The sequence below is a fragment of the Elephas maximus genome, chromosome 19, assembly GCF_024166365.1.
Source record: "Elephas maximus indicus isolate mEleMax1 chromosome 19, mEleMax1 primary haplotype, whole genome shotgun sequence".
Taxonomy (NCBI): Eukaryota; Metazoa; Chordata; class Mammalia; order Proboscidea; family Elephantidae; genus Elephas; species Elephas maximus.
The window spans coordinates 30,786,363-30,805,622 of NC_064837.1; the positions used below are offsets into that span (position 1 = coordinate 30,786,363).

At 41.4% G+C, this 19,260-nt stretch overlaps 1 long non-coding RNA gene across 1 annotated transcript in view; it reads right to left on the bottom strand.

Annotated features, from left to right (window-relative positions):
* Positions 1–2,361: 2,361 nt before the first annotated feature.
* Positions 2,362–19,260, bottom strand: part of LOC126063046 (uncharacterized) — a 49,880-nt gene continuing 32,981 nt past the window's right edge. Inside the window, exons 3-4 of the long non-coding RNA XR_007514199.1 lie at positions 3,213–3,361; positions 2,362–2,448 (exon numbers count right to left, since the gene is read on the bottom strand). This is a non-coding gene — a long non-coding RNA (uncharacterized LOC126063046). The remainder of the gene's footprint in view (positions 2,449–3,212; positions 3,362–19,260) is intronic.

Below are 19,260 nucleotides of genomic sequence, written 5' to 3' on the forward strand. Positions count from 1 at the left end.
AGACTAAATACTTTATTTCTACAATTGGTCATGAAGATCCTTCCACCACCTGCTGATACCTCAGTGGCCTTTACCAAGACCCTCAGCTGGGCAGAATTTTTCCTGGTAAGGTTGTCCAAAACTTCAGTTTTATGGGTCTGAGCCATTAGAAGTGCTGCCTATATGGGTTTCCATTAGTCTCCAATGACCTTTACTGCTAGGCATAGAGATAACATTTGTTTCATATTGTTGCTTTAACAAATTGCCACACACTTAGTGACTTAAAGCAATACACATTTATGATCTCAGAGTTCTGGAGGTCAAGGATCCAAGCAACCTGGCAGGGATGCATTCCTTCTCAAGGGTCTATGGAAAAATCTGCTTCCTTGCCTTTTCCAGCTTCTAGAGGCTGCCTACAGTCCTTGGCTTCTGTTCCTGTATCACTCTGACCTCTGCTTCTGTTATCACATCTTCTTCTGACTCTGTTTCTCCTATCTCCCTGTTATAAGGACACTTGTGATTACCTCAGTTCAATTGGTATAGTCCAGGATACTCTTCCCATCTCAAGATCCTTAACTCAACCACATCTGCAAAGTCCCTTTACCATGTGAAGTAACATATTCATAGGTTCTGATGATTAGGACATGGACATCTTTGGGGGGTAGGGCATTATCCTGCCTACAACAATGATCTACATGGATGCACCAGGGAGACTCTTGGGTCTCACCTACACTGTGTAGTAGCAAACATTTTGCCCCATTCTGATCAAGGTCAGTCATTTCAGCCAACACTGATTCCCTCTTTGTTAATCTGTGCCCAGATAGTATGGTAATCTGAAATGGCCCCTGAAGGGCATAATTGTCCCTCGAATTAAAAAGCCTCTTCGACAACAAAGTTCATAGTCCGGAAACTAGAGACAAGGATTTTGAGATTGTAGAAAATTATGAAATATGTTACCATGACCTCACCCTTGATTTCTAAATCTGTGCATTCTGGCTATGGAGAAAACTATACCTCATAAACAGACAGTACCCTGATCTTCCCCACTTGGCAGCCAACTGAATCTTTAAGAAGTCATTACATTCTCAAAAATGCCAATTACCCTGGGTAATGGAATGTATGTTAGTAACAGTTAATCCTATGAACATCAGCATGTTTTCTCACATATTATACTGTGAAATACATTTCTAAATCAGAGACAATGTTGCTTGGAAGCTGATAAATCCATAGGTGTACTACCAGCAAAAGCATGACAGCAAGGAGAGCAAATCCAAAGTTCAAAAGAGCAGTGTTGGGGACAAGGACAAGCAAGTATGGGATATCAAAGGTCAGCAAGCTAAGTGGGGGAATCTTGGTACGGAGGTAGTAGGAGTAAACAGAGAGCTCTGGGACATAGAACTTGTAGTGTTTAACCCAGAGTATCATTTTTATCATGGCTTCTTTAGGAGATTTAGCATTATTCTCTGACTCAAGTCAGAGTCAAAGACTCCATCCTGGAGCTCAGAATCTGACATCCCACAAGTCAACCCTAATACAGAGGCTCACATCACATTTTTCCTCATTGTATTTTTACCTGAGAAGTATGGGTTAACTTGTTCATGACTGATCCTTTGCATGCTAGCCTCTTTCAGGAGAGTTTCAGGTGATCAACCCAGGGAAGGGTTTGGACCTCAATCCACTCTTCAGGCCAGAGGAGAGGTGATGCTTCCCTATCATCAATGCTGAGATGATCGAATAAAGCTGAAGCCAAAGTTCCTCCACGTATTGTATCCTGTTGTATCCTGACTCTAATAACTCCAGAGCAGAAGCTGGAACATCTCTACCAATGCCACTTGAAGCCCCACCACCAAAGTGTCAAGGTCACTCTCCTGGAGTTGGGCATCCAGTCCTACTAGAGGTTGGAATGGGGTATCCCCACACCTGCTCTGTTCCTTCTAAGTCTCCCCTCAACAAAGGCTACTCCAATGGGACAGCTGTGTGCTGCTTGGCCTTTTAACTTTATTTGCTTGACAAAAATTATGTTCATAGAACACCCAAGAAAATATTCTTATGGTCTTTGCCCTGTCTGGAGATATACACAAGGAAGCAAAGAAGGAATTAGACGGAAGGATCTTGTCTCTGATCTATTGGTGTCAAAAGTGCCTTGCATTCATGGGGTTCACTGCAGTGAACACACATGGTACTGCTGGTCCACAGAAGGTCCATTCAAATTCTTAAACAGAAAGAAGAATTCCGCCTGAATAATGCCATAGATACTATTTATTTTGGGCACAAGCTCATTATAGATCTTCATCTTCTAGGGCTACAATTCTAATAATTGGGAATATCCAGGAATGAAGTGTGGAGAGGGTCTTCTTGTTAAGCCAAGCATGGGATTCACGGATTCATGAGAAATCTTCCATGGCTGCTCATCAGGCATGCTTAATAAAGGTTCAGTCAATCTCTCACACGGCCACCAGAGCCACCCATCTAAAATACAAATCAAATCATGAAATTTCCTCTGCTTAAAAATCTTCAGCTATTTACCAATTAATCTCTCTGACTGACTGCTCATTGTCCTTTGAACTCTGGCTTGTATGACCTGCTACAGTCCCCCCAAGACACTCCTATGTCTAACCACCATAATCACCTTCTCATCTCTAAAGGAGGACCCACATTTTTCTGTGCTCTGGACTGACTGCTCTTCATCTGGTGAATTGTATGCATTTTATAAGCTCCCATTTAAAAGTTTACTCTCTGACAACTTTCCCAAATCCCCCAGGCAAAGCTAATGACTCACTCCCACAGAAATATTTGAAATCTATACTTATTCCATTGGGTTATGATTATCAATGTGTGCCCTGACTTGGTTTATTTTTTTACCTCAACTTCAACATAATGCGTGCCTGGCATAGGAGGTATTCAATAAATTGGAGGTTCACTTTTCTTCCTCTCCTTCTCCTACTATCACCCATTTTCCAGAAAGAGTTAAGGGATGTGCTTGATCCCTCTGGGGCAGGAGGCAAGGGAGAGGATGAGAAATCTTTGGTGATAATGACCTGTGAATCTAGGGTCATGGATAATTGTCTCATTTAAGCCCATCAGGGCTACCCTGGGATTCTCTTTTAGGGGAAGGACTTAGCTACAGCAACCAGAAGTCCTCCTGCCATTAACTTCTAGCCCCTTTTTCTTGGAGCAAAGTCCACGGGGGACTTGTCTGCCCCCTTAGACAGCTCTTAACTACTTATACTTACTAGGAGAAGAGGAGTTTCGCAGACTTGGCCACGCCCATTGCTGCAGGATTTCATTCTCCTGGGACACGATTCATCTGCTGAGCACCCATTAAGACAGATTCCAGAGACACCTTTTTCAACCTTTGGACAGACTCCAGGTCTTTGTTTTCCTGAAAGATACAATGGTCTTTTTGCAGCCTAGAACAGTTACTAAGACAGGGAGGAGAACTGGTGCTGGAGGTCTGAAGCCCTCATATCTGGCAGGTCTCCAGCCTCTTCTATTTCTTTCTTCATGCCCCTGAGATCTTCCTTCAGCCTTGTCAGCTCCCCTCTCGCTCTTAAGCCTTATATTCACAGTCTGGCCCTTGCGAGAAAATTTTCCCTGTTCCAAAATTCTGTGGAGTCCCAGCAAGCAAAAACCTCCTTTCTACATCTTCCTAAGAAGATATTGTTGCCTGATTAGGGTCGGTGCCCTGGAGAAGTTGAGCCAATGAAACATACTCCAAGTCAGAAAGAGCGAGAAAGTTTATTTAGGAGGTGTCCACCAAAGGAAAATCCAACAGCAACACAGGCTGTCTCCATGGAGTCCCAAAAGGCATTTTTACTTTAGAGCTTATATATGATTTTTACAAAGGTTAGAAGTGTCTTTGTAGCTGGCAGATGGCATGTCCTGATGAGTTATTCATTACAAGAGAATTATAACAGACTCTTTCTCAGACTAAAGAGATACATGCCGGACATCCCCTTATCAGGCTAAAGATACTCATGCCAGACATCTGGGCCCTAATCTTCCTGTGGGGGGTTGTAAGTCACAGGTGGCTGGACAAAGAAAAATGAAGTCATTAACAAAGGTATGCAGAAGGGAGAAGACAGGCAAAAAGAAAAAAAAAATTATAGGTTCATCGTGGCATTAGTTATGCCAAGGCTTCAGTCCCACATTTTGAAAAGGAGTGTAAGGGTCACATTATTATCCCTGATCACTGACAGCTGTCTATCACACATGCCTGGGTTCATTCCGGATTTACTCCCCCATCGAGTCCCGCATCCGGGGTATGTCTCCCAGCTTAAAGGACAGACTCTACTCTTTAAGCCCAACATCTAACCAGACCCAAATCAATCAAATAAGGAAAATGTGACATGCAGCCTGACCACACCTGAAGGTTAAAGGAAATGGGTTTGATCAATGCCAAATCTCTACTCTGCAGTGGAAACACTGCCTGCTTCTATGGCAAATCATCCCCAGGTGCAAGGGAGACTCAGCTATTCCTGCTTTCAGGTAGGATGCCCTCAGCACACTCTTCTCTGGAAGGAAGTCTCTTAGCACAAGCCATCTCCATCCCCAGGGTGCTGAAAATCACCAGAACTAAAATCATGCCTGTCTTCATGCTGGCCTTTGATGTGGTGTACACAGCAAGCTCAGCTCCAATTTATAATTTCAGTGTTCCTGGAAGGGAGGGTGGGGCAAGAGACAGTACAGCAGGGATGATTTAATAAAAATGATAAGCTATCTAGGCAGTGCCCACAAGTTGCTTTGTTCTATTTCAGAGCTGCTTTCCCTCTGAGTAGGGTATTGTTCATGGAAGATGCAAGTACCCGACATGAGACATTCAGGAACACCTTTTAGGACTTTGTTCATCTCTAAAGCACAACTTGCTAAATCATTTGTTTTCCTGGTACCTTTAGGAATCATGGCCAAACAAAAGGATTTTCTTGGTGTAAATTAGGATCTCAGAGTGGGAGCATAATCTATGGAGTCAGATGCCTTTTGTAAGGGACCATCTTGGGAGTCCTGGAATTCCAGTTCTGGAAGGATTTGAAGTAATTCTGGAAGAGATGGTGAATGTATACTTTGGAGTCATTGGTTGGTCAGCCCCCAGGACAGAGATCTCTTGGCAGGTGTAAAACGCCGATGGCCACCTCTTAACACAAAGGTAGTAACTTAGGTAATGAAGTCATTCACCCAAGAAGATGCAACTCAAAGGGCTGGCCAGGGCCCTTAAGTGTTGAGAGATAGAATCCATCTTTATGGTTGGTGGTCACTGAATTACTCTGCTCAGGCTCTGTACCAAGAGGTTCTAAGAGAGACAGCTGTCTTTGTGAACTCCAGAGTGAGCCAAACTGCAAGCGAATAGTGCTGATTGTTCAGTAAGGGCCTGAGCTGGAAGCTTGCCCTAGTACCTAGCCCAGTTACAGAATCTCAGAGAAAGAGTTGAAACTCCAATGGCCACTGCAAAACACAGTGAATAGAAAGCCTGCCTTGTCCTTGGTGATCAGAGCTGGGACAGCGCCGCCATGACCACCTGTGGAAAGGCCTGTAAAAGCCACCCTACAAGCAGTGAAATACTAAGCAAGCCATGTGAACAGGCTCAGATACCACCCCAGGTAGCCAGCTCACACCTAGCATCTCAGAATCTGTACAGACACAGTGAAGTTATACTGTAGGTATTTCTTTGCTTTATTCACTTAATATTGTGTCTTGGAGAGATTTCCAAATCAATCTCTCTCTCTTTTTTTAACAACTGCTACCTAGATTTCCATTGTATGAACGTCCCATAGTTTATTTAATCAAACTCCAATGACTATATATATATATTTTTGCTATCACAAACAATGCTATAATGACCATCTTTGTATATGCCTCTTTGTTTACATGTCAGTATGTCCCCAGAATAGATGCCTATACATAGAAATATAAAGGCTATGCATGCAGAAAAGTTGGACGATATTGCCAAATTATCCTCCAAAGAGACTAAGCCAATATACACAAGGCCACCCACAGTGGAGGAGACACTGACTTCACACACATTGACCCATGACATTTGTTTCCTTACTTTTCCCAAGGTAAATTTTTGATGAAATAGTTCTTAGCTGAATGTTCCCATACTCTCCTTTTCCTCCCGGCTTGAGACCTAGCTGGATATGGGACAAAGAACTCTCACCACAGTTACATAAAGAAATTTAGTTAGCAGAAATTCTATAAAACAATACAATCTGGTGCTTGCTACTTCAGCATTTGGAGTTTCCAGCACTGGGTAATTAATGGCCTGTTTGGCATTTTTCGTTGCTATTGTTGAAGCAAGCATTGCAGTCTTGGGAGCTGCAAGGTTGCAGGGGAGGAGGAACTCACTTGAAAAATAACAACAAAATTTAGCCTTTACTAAGCACCCAATTAGAGTCAGTCCCTGAGCTTGTACTTTATAATTAATGCCTTATATCCTGGAATTCTCATAAACCTGGGGAGTTGCTTCTATTGGCATCCCCATGTCCCATGTGAATAAACTGAAATGCAGAGAAAGTCCATACCTTGCAAATACTTCAACTCCACCTTACACCCACTGAAAAGTATGCTTTTCGTCAACATGGAAGTGAAAAACACTTTACCAACCTAATAATAAGACAGGGAGGAAAGGCCCTGAGATCGGAGGGTGCCTGTCTGAGGAATAAGAAAAAGACTGGTGTGGTTAGAGGAGAAGCAAGTAAAAGAGAAATAGACTATACTATCAGGGAGGTCATGGGGGTTGAGTGTAGAGCCTAGAGACTTAGTAAGACAGTGAACAGAGGGGCCCCCAAATCTGCAAGCAAAATAACAAGAAATGGACCAGGGCGCAGAAACAAAGCCATTTCCCAGAACAATGTGGCAGGGTATCTAAAAGTAGCCCACAAACTTCTGTAAAGTTGCCTTTCAGAAGCTGCTGGAGAAAACCAACCCCAGGGACACATGCAGAACATCCACGTGTGACCACTGTATGATCTTGCACCAGGGGCAGTGAGGGGCTGCAGCCCCAGCCGGGTAATTGAACCCGGGGAGTGAGAGACTGCGCAGGCATGACACCCTATAATAATCCCAGAGGCCTCCAGGACAGAAGCCATCTTGGAAAGCTGCTGGGCACACCACCTTAGTTAACATATCCCCGCCTGTGCCTGTGAATAAACATGAATCTTTTCCCACCCAATACTTTTAGAAACTCAGGCTCGTCTTTTGTTCTGTGAGACGAGGGTAAGCATTGCTCTATGCCCACCTCATCTCTGCTTGCAAGCCTCTTCAATAAAGCGTTGCTCATGTGGAAAACTCTATGTGTCTTACCTGCTCATTCTTGACCAGTGAGAGGCAAGAACCTTATTCCAGTAACAATAAAACCTTCATTTCTTTGTAGGAAAGAAGAAGAAGAAAAAAAAGGTTCCATAAATTGCTCATTTCTAGTGCTCTAGTGACAATCACAATTTGGGGATGTGGGAAGGCCTCATGACGTATCAGCACTTGGGAAATGTCTACAGCAGCCATCACATGTGTCTAAAAATGAAGGGAGAAGACTGAATATGAACACCGGGAATCCCTGGATGTCCTCAGTCTGCAAAACCCAGCCTTCATACCTGTAGCCATAAAAGTTTTATTCCTCCTTTTTCAAGGCTGGAATGTAAGTCTTGTTCTTGTGGTACTGTGGCTTCTTTCTTTAGACTCCTAAATTTCCTGGATTCCATTTCTCGTGGGATTTCCAGATAACCATTTCCTATCCCTGCCAAGTCCTTCAAATGCCTAACTACAGGCTCAGCCCGCCAATCCAGATCTTTCTTTCATTTCATGAAAAACGGAGAATGAGCACCAGGAATTTTCTTTTGCAAGATGAGATAGAGGAGGAGACTCAGGTCAGAGACAGTGACATTTAAAAAGAAAGATGGCAAAGATCCATCCAAAGAAGCTTCCTTAACACTAGTGGCCCTGTTTGCCTTTCTTTGTTACTTTAATTATGTAACATAATCGTTTGACAAAATTAACAAGGTGTTTTCCCTTAATCCCCCACTTCCTTGTCTCCCTACCGTTTCCTTTCATTGCAAGCAGTCAATTAAAACCCATACTCGAGGGTGGAGCGAAGATGGTGGACTAGACAGACGCTTCCAGGGAGCCCTCTTTACAACAAAGACCTGAAAAAAGAAGTGAAATGAGTATATTTTCGACAAGCTGGGAGCCCTGAGCATCAAAGGCAAGCTTAGACAATGAACTGAGGGGCAGGGGGAGGAAGAGACTGTTTAGAAGTGGAGAGGAGTTACCAGACCTGAATCAAAGGGAGCCCTCAGGCACCATTCCTGGAGTGGCAGCGGCAGGCTGGTACTAGCGTTTGGCCGTAGTCTCCTCAGGGAGAAGCAGCCAGCCACACAGCCCACGCACACCTCCGGAACCTGAGGAGAACGGCACTCTCAGCAAAAGCTAAGTACTTGCATATATTTTACTGCACCCCCCCACCCCCACACCCAAGCCTGCCTCAGCAGCTGAATCCCTGGGCCAGAGATAGACCCTGGTGAGCATCTAGAGCCTTCCTCCCGGGCTTGGGGAGGGAAAAAATTTGCAACTGGGGGAAAAGATAATTTGCTAGCCCCATTAACCAGAGGAGCTCAGGACAGAAGCAGCTCCTGTCAAGGCATAAACCGTCTGTGGACCTTGAGCAACTTTCCCTTCTGCATGGACCTGTGTGGGCCTATTTCGGGAGAATAGGCCCTTGTTGGCAAACTCCAACCATTTCAGCGGTGCGGTGGAGAGGTGGGTGTTTGATGTTTGACATTGCTTTGCCTATTAAACAAGGTCCTCACCTACCCACATCAGGGACCTAAGGACTGGTAGCTCCACTCAGGTCATCCAGCCACCTGCGACAGGGGTCCAAAGATAACTGGTACCTCCCAGTCCTTACAACCAAAAACTTTGGGTGCCCATCGTCCCTCTGCAGAACCCACCCACCAGCATGCTCTAGGGAACAGAGACGTGTTTTCCTCAGAGACATGTGGGGGTCGGTTGTCAGCCCCCTACCTTGTTCAGAGCATGACCCCCTGTTGCAATCAGATACGAGTATATATGCCAATCACCCCTGACCCTCTAAGACTGTAGGACAGAGCCTGTACCACACACATGATGATCAGCTACCTGGAAACCTGAGCTGAATTCATACAAGAAAACTGAATGGACTCCTAAACCGATATACCTGATAACAGCTCCAGCCAGCTGGGGACAGGACACCAGAGCTCCAAAGGTGAAAATGATCAAGCTAGCTCACTCAAGCAACCCATAGGGGTATACCAAAACAAAACAAAGCAAGCAGCTATGACACAGTAAGCAAGCATAAACTAATACAATAACTTATAGATGGCTCAGAGACAACAGTCAATATCAAGTCACATAAAGAAGCAGACCATGGTCACCGCAACAGGCTCTCAAAACAAAAAATCCAGGGATCTTCTAGATGAAAGTGCATTCCTGGAATTACTAGGTGCAGAATACAAAAGCTTAATATACAGAACCCTTCAAGACATCAGGAAAAAATGAGGCAATACGCAGAACAAGCCAAGGAACACACAGATAAAGCAACTGAAGAAATAAGAAAGATTATTCAGGAACATAATGAAAAGTTTAATAAGCTGGAAAAATCCATAGGCAGACAACAATCAGAAATGCAGAAGATTAACAATAAAATTACAGAATTAGACAACTCCAGAGAAAGTCAGAGGAGCAGAATTGAGCAAGTAGAAGCTAGAATTTCTGAACTCGGAGATAAATCACTTGGCACTAATATATTTGAAGAAAAATCAGATAAAAGAATTTTTAAAAAATGAAGAAACCTTACGAATGATGTGGGACTCTATCAAAAGAAATAACCTACGAGTGATTGGAGTACCAGAACAGGGAGGGATAACAGAAAATACAGAGAAAATTGTTGAAGATTTGTTGGCAGAAAACTTCCCTGATATTGTGAAAAATGAGAAGATATCTATCCAAGATGCTCATCGAACTTCACATAAGGTAGATCTCAAAAGAAAGTCACCAAGACATATTATAATCAAACTTGCTAAAACCAAAGATAAAGAGAATTATAAGAGCAGCAAAGGGTAAAAGAAAAGTCACCTACAAAGGACAGCCAATAAGAATAAGCTCGGATTACTCAGCAGAAACCATGCAGGCAAGAAGGCAATGGGATGACATATTTAAAAATTTGAAGGAAAAAAATTGCCTGCCAAGAATCATATGTCCAGCAAAACTGTGTCTTAAATATGAAGGTGAAATTAAGACATTTCCAGATAAACACAAGTTTAGAGAATTTGTAAAAACCAAACCAAAACTACAAGAAATACTAAAGGGAGTTCTTTGGCTGGAAAATCAATATCAGGTATCAACCCAAAACTAGAACACTGGGCAGAGCAGCCAGAAGTCAACCCAGACAGGGAAATCCAAAAACACAAAGCAACATTACTTAAAAAAAAAAAAAAAAAAAGCCCAAAACAGGGTAACAGCAATGTTATTATATAAAAGAAAACAACATTAAAATAATAAAGAGGGACTAAGAAATGTAATCATACACCTTCCATATGGAGAGGAAGATATGGCGATACAAAGAAATAAAAGTTAGTTTTAAATTTAGAAAAATAGGGGTAAACAATAAGGTAACCACAAAGGAGACGAACTATCCTACTCATCAAAATAAAATACAACGGAAAAATACAGACTCAGCAGAAACAAAATCAACAACAACAAATATGAGGAAAGGACAATATATAAAGAAAATCTACTCAGGACGTAAAATCAAGTGGGAAAAAGAAACTGTCAACAACACACAAAAAAAGACATCAAAATGATAGCACTAAATTCATACCTATCCATAATTACCCAGAATGTAAATGGACTAAATGCACCAATAAAGAGACAGAGAGTGGCAGAATGGATTAAAAAACAAGATCCGTCTATATGCTGCCTATGAGAGTCACACCTTAGACTTAGAGACTCAAACAAACTAAAACTCAAAGGATAGAAAAAAATATATCAAGCAAACAATAAGCAAAAAAGAGCAGCAGCGGCAATATTAATTTCAGACAGAATAGACTTTAAATTTAAATCCATCAGAAAGGATGAGGAAGGACACTATATAATGATTAAAGGGACAATACACCAAGAAGATATACCCATATTAAATATTTATGCACCCAATGACAGGGCTGTAAGATACATAAAACAAACTCTATCAGCATTGAAAAGGGAGATAGACAGGTCCACAATAATAGTAGGAGACTTCAACACACCACTTTCGGTGAAGGACAGGACATCCAGAAAGAAGCTCAATAAAGACAAGGAAGATCTAAGTGCCATAATCAACCAACTTGACCTTGTAGACATATATAGAACATGCCACCCAATAGCAATCAACTATACTTTCTTTTCTAGTGCACGTGGAACTTTCTATAGAATAGACCACATATTAGGTCATAAGGCAAGCCTTAGCAGAACCCAAAACATTGAAATATTACAAAGCATCTTCTCTGACCATAAGGCCATAAAAGTGGAAATCAATAACAGGAAAAGCACGGAAAAGAAATCAAACACTTGGAATGCAATGAGAATGAAAACACTTCCTATCAGAACCTTTGGGACACAGCAAAAGCAGTGCTCAGAGGTCAACTGATATCAATAAATGCACACATCCAAAAAGAAGAAAGGGCCAAAATCAAAGAATTATCCCTACAACTTGAACGAATAGAAAGAGAGCAACAAAAGAAACCCACAGGCGTCAGAAGAAAACAAATAATAAAAATTAGAGCTGAACTAAATGAAATAGAAAACAGAAAAACAACTGAAAGACTTAACAAGACGAAAAGCTACTTCTTTGAAAAAATCAACAAAATTGATAAACCACTGGCCAAACTGACAAAAGAAAAACAGGAGAGGAAGCAAATAACCCGAATAAGAAATGAGATGGGCGATATTACAACAGACCCAACTGAAATTAAAAGAATCATATCAGATTACTATACTCAAACAAATTTGAAAACCTAGAAGAAATGGGTGAGTTCCTAGAAACACACTACCTACCTAAACTAACACAAACAGAGGTAGAACAACTAAATAGACCCATAACAAAAGAAGAGATTGAAAAGGTAATCAAAAAACTCCCAACAAATAAAAACCCTGGTCCAGATGGCTTCACTGCAGAGTTCTACCAAACTTTCAGAGAAGAGTTAACACCACTACTACTAAAGGTATCTCAGAGCATAGAAAAGGACGGAATACTACAAAACTCTTTCTATGAAGCCACCATATCCCTGATACCAAAACCAGGTAAAGACACCACAAGAAAAGAAAATTATAGACCTATATCCCTCATGAAAAAATCCTCAACAAAATTCTAGCCAATAGAATTCAACAACATATCAAAAAAATAATTCACCATGACCATGTGGGATTCATACCAGGTATGCAGGGATGGTTCAACATTAGAAAAACAATTAATGTAATCCACCACATAAATAAAACAAAAGACAAGAATCACATGATTTTATCAATTGATGCAGAAAAGGCATTTGACAAAGTTCAACACTCATTCGTGATAAAAACTCTCACCAAGGTAGGAATAGAAGGAAAATTCCTCAACATAATAAACGGCATTTATACAAAGCCAACAGCCAACATCACCCTAAATGGAGAGAGCCTGAAAACATTCCCATTGAGATCAGGAACCAGACAAAGATGCCCTTTATTGCCACTCTTATTCAACATTGTGCTGGAAGTCCTAGCCAGAGCAAGTAGGCTAGATAAAGAAATAAAGGGCATCCAGACTGGCAAGGAAGAATTAAAAGGATCTCTATTTTTTCTATTTGCAGATGACTTGATTTTATACACAGAAAACCCTAAGGAATCCTCCAGAAAACTATTGAAACTAATAGAACAGTTCAGCAGAGTATCGGAATACAAGATAAACATACAAAAGTCAGTTGGATTCCTCTACACCAAAAAAAAAAAGAACATCGAAGAGGAAATCACCAAATCAATGTGATTTACAGTGGTCCCCAAGAAGATAAAATACTTAGGAATAAATCTTGCAAGAGATGTAAAAGACTTATACAAAGAAAACTACAAAACACTTCTGCAAGAAACCAAAAGAGACTTACATAAGTGGAAGAACATACCTTGCTCATGGATAGGAAGACTTAACATTATAAAAATGTCTATTCTACCAAAAGCGATCTATACATTTAATGCAACTCCGATCCAAATCCCAAGGACATTCTTTAATGAGATGGAGAAACAAATCAGCAACTTCATATGGAAGGGAAAGAGGCCCTGGATAAATAAGGCATTACTGAAAAAGAAGAATAAAGTGGGAGGCCTTACTTTATCTGATTTTAGAACCTATTATACCGCCACAGTAGTCAAAACAGACTGGTACTGGTACAACAACAGATACATGGACCAATGGAACAGGACTGAGAATCCAGACATAAATCCATCCACATATGAGCAGGTGATATTTGAGAAAGGCCCCAAAACAGTTAAATGGGGGAAAAGACACTCTTTTTAACAAATGGTGCTGGCATAACTGGATATCCATCTGCAAAAAATTGAAACAAGACCCATACCTCACTCCATGCACAAAAACTAACTCAAAATGGATCAAAGACCTAAATATAAAATCTAAAATGATAAAGATCATGGAAGAAAAAATAGGGACAACGTTAGGAGCCCTAATACATGGCATAAACAGTATATAAAACATTATAAAGAATGTAGAAGAAAAACTAGATAACTGGGAGCTCCAAAAAATCAAACACCTATGCTCATCCAAAGACTTCACCAAAAGAGTAAAAAGACTACCTACAGACTAGGAAAAAGTTTTAAGCTATGACATTTCTGATCAGTGCCTGATCTCTAAAATCTACATGATACTGCAAAAACTCAACTACAAAAAGACAAATAACCCAATTAAAAAATGGGCAAAAGATATGAATAGACACTTCACTAAAGAAGACATTCAGGTAGCTTACAGATATATGAGGAAATGTTCACGATCATTAGCCATTAGAGAAACGCAGATCAAAGCTACTATGAGATTTCATCTCACTCCAACAAGGCTGGCATTAATCCAAAAAACACAAAATAATAAATGTTGGAGAGGCTGTGGAGAGATTGGAACACTTATACACTGCAGCTGGGAACGTGAAATGGTACAACCACTTTGGAAATCGATTTGGCGCTTCCTTAAAAAGCTAGAAATAGAACTACTATGCGATCCAGCAATCCCACTCCTTGGAACATATCCTAGAGGAATAAGAGCCTTTACATGAACAGATATATGCACACCAATGTTTATTGCAGCACTGTTTACCATAGCAAAAAGATGGAAGCAACCAAGGTACCCATCAATGGATGAATGGATAAATTATGATATATTCACACAATGGAATACTACGCATCGATAAAGAACAGTAAGGAATCTGTGAAACATTTCATAACATGGAGGAACCTGGAAGCATTATGCTGAGTGAATTAGTCAGTTGCAAAAGGACAAACATTGTATAAGACCACTATTATAAGAGCTTGAGAAATAGTTTAAACTGAGAAGAAAACATTCTTTTGTGGCTACGAGAGGGGGGAGGGAGGGTGGATGGGGAGGGGCATTCACTAATTAGATAGTAGATAAGAACTACTTTAGGTGAAGGGAAAGACGGCACACAATACAGGGTAGGTCAGCACAATTGGACTAAACCAAAAGCCGTTTCCTGAATACACTGAATGCTTCAAAGGCCAGCGTAGCAGGGGCAGGGGTCTGGGGACCATGGTTTCAGGGGCATCTAAGTCAATTGGCATAATAAAATCTATTAAGAAAGCATTCTGCACCCCACTTTGAAGAGTGGCGTCTGGGGTCTTAAATGCTAGCAAGCAGCCATCTAAGATGCATCGATTGGTCTCAACCCACCTGGATCAAAGGAGAATGAAGAACACCAAGGGCACAAGGCGATTACAAGCCCAAGAGACAGAAAGGACCACGTGAACCAGAGACTACATCATCCTGAGACCAGAAGAACTAGATGGTGCCTGGCTACAACCAATGACTGCCCTGACAGGGAACACAACAGAGAACCCCTGAGGGAGCAGGAGAGCAGTGGGATGCAGACTCCAAATTCTCATAAAAAGACCAGACTTAATGGTCTGACTGAGACTAGAAGGACCCTGGTGGTCATGGCCCCCAGACCTTCCGTTGGTCCGGGACAGGAGCCATTCCCGAAGCCAACTCTTCAGACATGGATTGGACTGGACAATGGGTTGGAGAGGGATGCAGGTGAGGAGTGAGCTTCTTGGATCAGGTGTGAGAGACAGACTAGATTTGTAAACTTTCACTTAAAGCACAATAAAAATTATTTAAAAAAAAAAACCATACTCACTGCCCTCAGGAGAGGGTGGACACAGCTTAGAAAAAGTCAATCAGAGGTGGGGCCAAGATGCTGACTAGGTAGAAGCTACCTTGGATCCCTCTTGCAACAAAGACTCGGAAAAACAAGTGAATCGATCACATACATGACAATCTACGAACCCTGACCATCAAACACAGATCTAAAGAGTTGACCTGAGTGACAGAGACTGAGAATGAACAACCACAGGGAAGTACCGACTGTTTTCGGAGCCTGGAGCCAGCATCCCAGTCAGGAAACCTTGGCGCTGGGCTTTGGACTGGGCACAGAAGAGCTGAGCACAGCATCCTGAGACGGCGCAAACACGGGGCGCAGCCCCAGCCCCCTGAACTGACCTCGGGGGAAGCCCAGCCAGTGCACGCAGGCAGCACAGCAACATGGCTGACAGGAGGAGAAGTCACCGGGAGGCAGTGACTGGTTTTGGAGCCAGGAGTGCGGCATCCCAGCCGGGGAACCTTGGCGCTGGGCTTTGGACTGGGAGCGGAGGAACTAACCACGGCTTCTGAGACAGCACAAGCACAGGACGCAGGCCTGACCCTCGGGGGCAAATCTCTACCCAGCCAGGGCACACAGTCAAGGCGCCCCTCGGGAATCTCAGATATAACAGTCATCCCAAGCAAGATAAGTAACTTTGTCTATATTCTGGGGTGCTACTCTCTCCTGTTCATCTGAACCCTCCCCTCCCCTTCCCAGGCGGCTTCATTAACATTGGAATATCCTGAGCCAGAAAGAGAACTGGGCTGCATTTTTTTTTTCTTTCCTTTCTTTTTTTTTTTGCTCTTTTCCTAACCCATTCTCCTGGCCTGAGAGAAGCAGCTACAAAAAACCCAGGGACCAAAAATCCTTTCCTAATTGGACTAAAAACACAGAACCAGCTCCAGCCAAGCATATGTGATCCATATCTCGGGCTTTCATCCCTACAGAGAACAAGGTGGCTATTATAATGCAACGACATTTCTGATAGGGATCTGACTGTAATTGTTTTAGTGGATTTACTGGAAAGACAAATTTCCCAGGTCTGATATCTCTGCATATTCAACAGAGCCCACACTGACCCACAACAGGGAACTGAGGGCTGAAGCTCCCCCCAGACCACCTAGCCTCTGGACTTAGGGGTCTAAGGAGGGTGACACCTACCAATCTGTAGAGGTACTTGCATTGGCGGCCTAAGGTACAGCTGCAGAGCCCACCCACCAAAGTGCTTTAGGAATAGAGATAATCCTATCTCACTGACACTTGGGGGAAGCCTGTCAGCATCCTGCCCCCCCCAGAGTGTGAACCCCTGCTGCTAATAGAATCTGGTGCACACAACTACCACCACTACTTCTCTAGGTGGATAGGTGACAGTCTGCACCACACACCTGGTGACACAAAATCAGATTCTACTCAAGAATAGTGAATGGACACTTAGACTTATATATCTGGTAACAGCCCAAACCAGCAGGTAATAGGACATAAGTGATTCAAGGACTACAACAATCAAGACAGCGCAATCTAGTACCCCATCTACGTATATTGAAAGAAAACAAAACAAGATAAGACTCAGTGACCAAATATAGAATAAATCACTACAATATCTTAGTGATGGCTCGGAGACAGCAGTCGATATCAAACCACATAAAGAAGCAGACCATGATTGCTTCTAAAACTCCCCGAACTAAATAATCAAAATCTTTCCCAAATGAAGATACAATCCTGGAATTGCCAGATGCAGAATATAAAAAACTAATTTACAGAATGCTTCAAGACATCAGGGATGACCTCAGAAATGAAATAAGGTAATCTACAGAAAAAGCCAAGGAACACACTGATAAAACAGTTGAAGAACTCAAAAAGATTATTCAAGAACATAGTGGAAAAATTAATAAGTTGCAAGAATCCATAGAGAGACAGCATTCAGAAATCCAAAAGATTAACAATAAAATTACAGAATTAGACAACGCAATAGGAAGTCAGAGGAGCAGACTCGAGCAGTTGGAATGCAGAGTGGGAAATCTGGAGGACCAGGAAATTGACACCAACATAGCTGAAAAAAAATCGGATAAAAGAATTGAAAAAAAATGAAGAAACCCTAGGAATCATGTGGGACTCTATCAAGAAGAATAACTTGCGTGTGGTTGGAGTCCCAGAACAGGGAGCGATATCAGAAAACACAGAGAGAACAGTTGAAGATCTGTTGGCAGAAAACTTCCCTGACATCATGAAAGACGAAAGGATATCTATCCAAGATGCTCATCGAACCCCATTTAAGATTGATCCAAAAAGAAAATCACCAAGACATATTATCATCAAACTTGCCAAAACCAAAGATAAAGAGAAAATTTTAAAAGCAGCCAGGGATAAAACAAAGGTCTCCTACAATGGAGAATCAATAAGAATAAGTTCAGACTACTCAGCAGAAACCATGCAGGCAAGAAGGCAATGGGATGACATATATAGAACACTGAAGGAGAAAAACTGCCAGCCAAGGATCACATATCCAGCAAAACTCTCTCTAAAATATGAAGGCGAAATTAAAACATTTACAGATAAACACAAGCTTAGAGAATTTGCAAAAACCAAACCAAAGCTACAAGAAATACTAAAGGAAATTGTTTGGTCAGAAAACCAATAATATCAGATACCAGCACAACACAAGGTCACAGAACAGAACATCCTGATATCAACTCAAATAGGGAAATCATAAAAACAAATTAAGATTAATTTTAAAAAGAAAAAAACTCTCAAAACAGGGAATCATTGAAGTCAATATGTAAAAGATTACAATAATCAAAAAGAGGGACTAAATACAGGTGGCATAGAACTGCCATATGGAGAGGGATACAAGGCGATATAGGACAATACAAGTTAGGTTTTTACTTAGAAAAATAGGGGTTAATATTAAGGTAACCACAAAGAGGTATAACAACTCCATAACTCAAAATAAAAACCAAGAAAAACGTAACGACTCAGCAAACATAAAGTCAAATACTATGAAAATGAGGAACACACAATTTACAAAGAAAAACGCCTCAGCACAAAAAAGTAAGTGGAAAAATGAAATTGTCAACAACACGCATAAAAAGGCATCAAAATGATAGCACTAAACACATACTTATCTATAATTACGCTGAATGTAAATGGAGTAAACCCACCAATAAAGAGACAGAGAGTCTCAGACTGGATAAAGGAACACGATCCGTCTATATGCTGCCTACAAGAGACACACCTTAGACTTAGAGACACAAACAAACTAAAACTCAAACGATGGAAAAATATATATCAAGCAAACAATAAGCAAAAAAGAGCAGGAGTAGCAATATTAATTTCTGACAAAATAGACTTTAAAGTAAATCCACCACAAAGGATAAAGAAGGACACTACATAATGATTAAAGGGACAATTGACCAGGAAGATATAACCATATTATTTATTTATGCACCCAATGACAGGGCTACAAGATACATAAAACAAATTTTAACAGAACTGAAAAGTGAGATAGACACCTCCACAATTATACTAGGAGAATTCAACACACCACTTTCAGAGAAGGACAGGACATCCAGTAAAAAGCTCAATAGAGACACAGAAAACCTAATTGCTACAATCAACCAACTTGACCTCATTGACTTATACAGAACTCTCCACCCAACTGCTACAAAGTATACTTTTTTTTCTAGCGCACATGGAACATTCTCTAGAATAGACCACATATTCGGTCATAAGGCAAGCCTTAGCAGAACCCAAAACATTAAAATATTACAAAGCATCTTCTCAGACCACAAGGCCATAAAAGTGGAAATCAATAACAGAAAAATTCGGGAAAAGAAATCAAAATCTTGAAAACTGAACAATACCCTGCTGAAAAAAGACT